Source organism: Alexandromys fortis, unplaced genomic scaffold (assembly GCF_014885135.2).
Source record: "Alexandromys fortis isolate MF-2015 unplaced genomic scaffold, M_Fortis_MF-2015_v1.1 scaffold_96, whole genome shotgun sequence".
In the NCBI taxonomy this organism is placed as follows: Eukaryota; Metazoa; Chordata; class Mammalia; order Rodentia; family Cricetidae; genus Alexandromys; species Alexandromys fortis.
The window spans coordinates 3,665,549-3,672,101 of record NW_026068053.1 but is presented as its reverse complement, the minus strand read 5'-3'; positions in this window follow the sequence as shown (position 1 = coordinate 3,672,101).

The window sequence follows — 6,553 nt, the reverse complement described above, 5'->3', positions numbered from 1 at the left end:
CCCCTCATTCACACAAATACATAAAAGGGGGCTGGTTGGAAAGGAAAGGGGAGTCAGCAGGAATGTGAAGAATGCAAGGGAGGATGATCAGGGGATATAATTACAATATAGTGAATGTCTATGAATTGCCATTTTTTAAAAATTGAAAAACAGCACCATGGGCCTCTTGACTCAGTCTAAAGCTGGCTTCCAGTGCTTGCAGTCCAGGCATAGGACAGTTTGTCTATAGACAAGAGGCCAACTGTGTGTTCTGTATAAACAAAGGTGTTTATGAGGAGAAAGGCAGAAAACAGAGTGCTCATGCCAACTGGCAGCTGAACAATAGGTGTAAAGAAAGACTGGAGTCTGGTTGTGTAGGTGAGGGATGAGAGAGTGGGGAGTGAGACATAAATAAAAGCAATAGACAGGCAGGGCAGGGAAGGCCCCTGTTGGCAAGCATGAGGCTGACTGGGGAGCTGCGGGGATTTGTGCACACAGGGTGCACTCAGCTTATTCTGCGGTTACAGCAGAGATCTAGGACAGGACAGAATTTTGAACAAAGTCCTTGTCAGCTGTAAGTCTCAGAAGCAAAACTGAGAGGGAGGGAGACAGCAAACAGAAGAAGGAAAGTAGATTTGTGTACTTCTCAACCTAGAAGTGATGCTTAAATGTTTGACCTTGTCTTTTCAAAAGAGGCAACTGACTCCAGGGAGGTTACAGGCCATCCATGAGCCTTGTCAGAAACTACATGGGAAACCCTCCTTCCTTATCCAAGTGCTGTGGATGAGAGAGTTCCTCTACATCTCTTGAGAGAAGTTCAGGCCCCACCCTATGGCCCTTGAGAACCTGTGTCTAGAAATGGGGTCTTTGCAGAACTGTGTTGTCAGGGAACTCTCATGTTGGCTGTGGCGCTAAGAGTGTCATGGCTCAAAGTGCCAAGGCCAGATCAGCATGTGACCAGACCAAAGGGACTCTGAGGAGAACAGGGAAAAGAGGCGGGGGAAGCAAGAGCTGTCAGAGAGAAGGGCAGAGGGGTCTGCACTGCATGTGGCTGCAGCCCTGAGCTCACCAGTCATTTCTCATACAGCTGCTTTCTTACCTATGCAAACCACTTGGTATCCTCCATGTGAGGGCTATCTATGGCAAGGAGGTGTCATTTGTGTAGGAAAGTGGAAAAAGGGTAGAGAAAGAGCTGTTAGCCTAGCTCAGGTAGGAGCCTGGAAACCACCCCCTTTCTCTGATTACATCTGCCACCATGTGCAAAGATGAGATCATTCCACGCCTGGCACATTAGAGTTGCTTTGGGCACACCTGCTAGTCCCGCTATAGGACTGGTACCTATTACCCTTGCACACACAGGTCAAGACTCCATGGATGCATCCTGAAACTCCATATCTGCCTCAAACCCAGAGGAAATGTCATTCAGTGGCTGCTCCTGTGTCTGTGGCATCCAACAAAGGCAAAGTCTACGCTCCACATCGACATTTGCCCCTTGAGAGGAGAGTGAGCAAAAAGCACCATCAGTTACCAAATATCTGACCTTAGGAGTGTATCTTGTATTCTCCAGATCCAAGTGGAATGTAAAATAGGACACTCACTGGCTCCAAGCAGTGTCTTAATAGTCACTTTGCCACCAGTGTTTAAAATGCCACAAAAAGGAGGCTGTAGAGATGAGTTTGAATACCCAGCATATGTAGAAACAGTTGGGCGTGGTGGCACTTTTCTATAATCCCAGCGTGAAGGAGGTCGAGAAAGCTGGACTGAGGCTCACTCAGGCAGGCTGTCTAGTCAATCACTGAGCCCCAGGTTCAGTGAATGACCCTGCTACAAAGAATAGGATGGAGAACAATTGAGGACAGCACTTGATGTCACCTGTTGGTCTCCACATACACATGTATCCACGTTTACATATACACACACCTGTAAACACGCATGCACACACAGACATAACCAAGGCAACTTAGAGAAGAAAGAGCAGCAAGACGAGAGCTTTGGCACCTGTGCAGGCCTCCCTCCGCCTGATTCCTCATCCATAATATTAGGCTATTAAGCACTTACTCTCCCGGGTCATTGGGAAGGTTAAATGGGCTGGCAGTGCCAACTGCACAGAGCTGTACAGGGTACACTGCCAGTTCACGCTTATGTGTGCCCATGGCTTCCTGCTTTCAAGCCATCATCGGCAAGGAGCAGGCACAGCCCCCAAGGACAGTGACTGGGGCTTCATTTCCCTCCCTCCACACCTGCAAATCTTCTAACATTCTTTCTGTAGTTGTTTGCAATTATTTTTTTCTTCCTCCTAATACTTCCTGTTTCATTGAAGATGTTCTAAGAACTCAGGGACTAAGAATGCTTTTAAGTAAATTTGGCAAAAAAAGCATCTTTTTACCTACCCCAAAGGAGAAGTACATTCTCTATTTTCAGTGCGATTCCTGGGCATCTTTGGGATTGTGTCTTTGAAGGAGCAGTGCTGAGGATTCATGATGGTCGGATCCTGATTAGCTCATGCTGGTCACTCCACAAAAGGATTTGCTCCTTTAAATGGCTTGTCAGCCTGGACTAGCAATGGAGAGGCTGAAACTTTCCTTACCCTCCCACAGGGACCATAATAAAGCAAATACTACTGTTTTTCAACTCTTTCTTTGTGTATGAGTGAGGAGGAGATGGTCCAGCAATCTGACTTCACACCAGTTAGTTGGACAGGGAATTTTATCTTGGCCAATTCTTTATTTTAAAACAAAATAAAACTACATTTATTTAGTGTGACTGTGAGTGTGAGTGTGTATATGTGTGTGTGTGTGAGTGTGTGTATGTATGTGTGAGTGTATGTATGTGTGTGGTGTGAGTGTGTGTGAGTGTGTGGTGTGAGCGTGTGGTGTGTGTGTGTGTGTGTGTGTGTGTGTGTGTGTGTGTAATTTAAAGGACAACTTGAGGGAATTGATTCTCAGTGATCAAACTCAGGTCATCAATCTTGATGGTAGGTACCTTTATCTGGTGCTCCTTCTCACTGACCCTTGTCCAGTTCTTTGGCTCAAAAGTTGCCATACTGGGTGCTACTTTATGACAGGGTCTGGCATCTTGGTTGACATTTAATCATGGTCCTTTTGATCTAGTAGGCACTTACTTCCAGGTCACAGAGATCAATTCATTATTACTTTTGCCTCTAGAAACTGGGTCCATAGCAGTACCAGCCCTGGAGTGTCTAGAAAGCGCAGACAAATCACATCAGAGGGAATGAAAATTCACAGACTTGCAGATGTGTGTGTGTGCTTGTGTGTGCTTCATTCCTCTGGAATAGTTCATCTCGCTTTCTAGACAGAGCCTCTCTTTGGGCTGGAGTTCACTAATTAGGGTGGGTTAGCTGGCCAGTGAACCCCAGAGATTCGTCTGTGTGTAGGTCAGTTTTTGCAGCCCGGGATTACAAGTGCATTCCGCCACATACAGGTCATTTTGGTTTTTGTTCTTTTACCTGGATTTTGGGAGCAGAACCTAGGTCTTCATGGCAGGAATTTACAAGCTGAGCTATCTTGATCTCTCCCTTTCTAGTTTCTGTGAATTCCAGGATGTAGGATTTTGTTTGCCAAGGAAAATGGTGAATTAACAGGGCTCAAGTAAACAGAACTACTCTATAGGACTTGGCTGCTGAGCTATGCTGTGGAAAGTCATTTTCTGGAGCTATTTCTTCTATGGCTGATTACCAAGACATTAAACCAATTCTTTGTGAGCCTCCACCCCCGAAGACCTAATGTGTACAAAGTATTTCAAACCTATTCTTTTTACTCCATGCGTTATCATAATGTATTCTTTGCTTCCTCTACTGGGAAAATGGTTGCTCTTTTAAATATAGCCTGTAGAACTTCCACACCGGGCAAGAACCACCGGCTGAGGGAGCATACAATCAGAGACTTTATATAAACACTGGTGTCCCCTACTCCAGGACAGTGACCACATTTCCTACCCCTGCCCTTCCACACACCTTGGCACTGGTGCCAGAGTCAGCTGTGAGTCATTCATCCAAAGGGAGGGCTTTGGCTGCTCTTCTGTTTCCTCCTGCTACAAGCTCCGACTGCTTCCAGCCTGCTATTGTTTTCCGTCTCCTGGGGAACGCCTTTGCACTGTACCTCCTGACCACAGTGTCTGCGACTCCAGGAAGAAGAGCCAGTGAATCCAAGAGAAGCCAGATGCCTCTTCCATTCTCTGGTGCCCAAACTGGCATTTCTCTGAACATAAGGTTTCCACACAGATGCTGGAAAGTTATTACTCTGGCAAAGAAATCAGTCTGTTCCACAGAAGGCATGACTGTTTATGGTTGGGGTTTGCAAGGGCTGTGCCTCTGTGCTGGCTAAGGATCATGTAATAATCTGCCCAGAAGGCCAACGAAACTCTAGTATTTCCAGGTAGAACTGGTAGACCTTGTGTTTTCTTGGGTGAGAAAAATACATTACCTGGTGGACTGGTGCATTTTCTGTTACTATAATGAAGTATCCAAGACTGGATACTGTATGAAGAAAAGAGGTTTATGTGTTCCAGCCCACAGTTTTAGAGGTGGAAAGTTTGAGTAACATGGTACTGGCTCTGGTGAGCCTCTCCTGACCGCATTCCACCGTGGGGGATTGCATCATGGGGGAGCCCATAGACTGAAGAGAGACATCACTATTATTCTCTCCTCTGTGGACTCTCCTGAGGGAGGTCTGGAGTCCCAGGGAAACTCCTGATTGCCATCTAAGAACACTAACCTTCTACCAAACTCTCCTCAAAGTCCCCCTCTCCTCAGAATGGCCACGCTGAAGACAGACCTCCAGCACGTGAACTCGTGGGGAGCAAACCTCGTTCTAACTGTAGTGGTAACAGGTAACTGCAGAGGAACTAGGAAGGACTCACACTTTTTATTCTGTCTCCCACAACATTTTCTATTAAAGATTGTTTTAGCTTGTTGTAGATGAACAGAGATCTAGCTGAAAAACATGTAGCTTACACATTTTTATTCAGGACGAGACACTTGTATTCTCAGGCCATTGTCCCCAGTGAGGAGCAAGGATTTCCCAATTCTGAGCTTTTGTTAAAGGATTCTGGTTGCCAAAGGAAAAACTATTTGAGTAGAGTTCATACAAGAGCTTCCTATGGAAGTGTAAAGGTTTGTTTTCCCCACGGTCTGGGGAAAGGTTCATAGTGCAGTTTAGAGAAACATTCCTGGAATAGTAGCTATCCCACCGCCACTGGCAGATAACCACGGAGTGTTTCCTAAGACCAGGAGCCATGCATGGGGAAAAGGCAGAAAAGCAAAGCCTGGGAGTAACTGCACCTTGCCAGGAAAATCCTAGCACAGAAATAAGGAAAGCACAAGTCACAAGTAGCGATTGGTTTCGAGGGAGCTTCACGAGTACTAAAGCTATAAACTTGGTGGGTCTCTGTTACAACTCTCCTATTTGCTGTCTTCACAGGACACAAGGACAAACAACGTGTGAAGGAGTGCTTCAAAATAAGACTGTGGACTCCAAAAATTTAAATTTTCATATAGTTTTCTTATTCATGAAATATAACTTCCTAAACTTTTAAGGCATCTGAAAAATTTATCTTTTACGCTATCACACACTATACACACCAAACACATACACACCACACACTATACATACCCATACATACCACACACATCACACATACCACACACCATACACAGCACACACACACACCACACACATACCAAACACACACACCATACACGCACACCACACACCATACATACCATACACACCACACACATCACACATACCACACACCATACACAGCACACACACACCACACACACCACACAAACACATCACACACATACCAAACACACAGACACACCACACACACCACACGCATACCAAACACACACACCATACACACATACCACACACACACCACACATATTACACTCATACCCCCCACACTACACATACCACACACATGCCCCCTACCACACATACACCAAACATACACACTTACCACACACATACCTCCCCACGCTACACACACCACACACACATCATACACACACCAAACATACACACACCACACATACCATACACACATACCACACACACCACACACATACCAAACACACAGACATACCACACACACACCACATGCATACCAAACACACACACACCACACATATCACACACATACCCCCCCACTACACACACACCACACATACTAAACACACACACCATACATACACCCCCCACACGCCCCCCTAAGCCACACACACATCATACACACACCAAACATACACACCTACCACACACATACCTCCCACTACACATACCACACATACACTACACACACACACACACACACACACACTACACCCCACACACATACCTCAGAAGTCAGGTTGGGGAAATAGTGTGTCTGCCTCCAGGACCCCACAAACTGGTGTAAAGCAACATCAGCCCCAGACCCGCTGTGATTAAATGTGAAGTGTCTCCCGATCTGAGCACCTGGTCTCCAGCATGTGGCACTCTTGGGAAGGCTGTGGACCTTTAGGAGATAGGCCCTCTCTCTGGAGGAAGTGAGTCACTGGGGGTGGGCC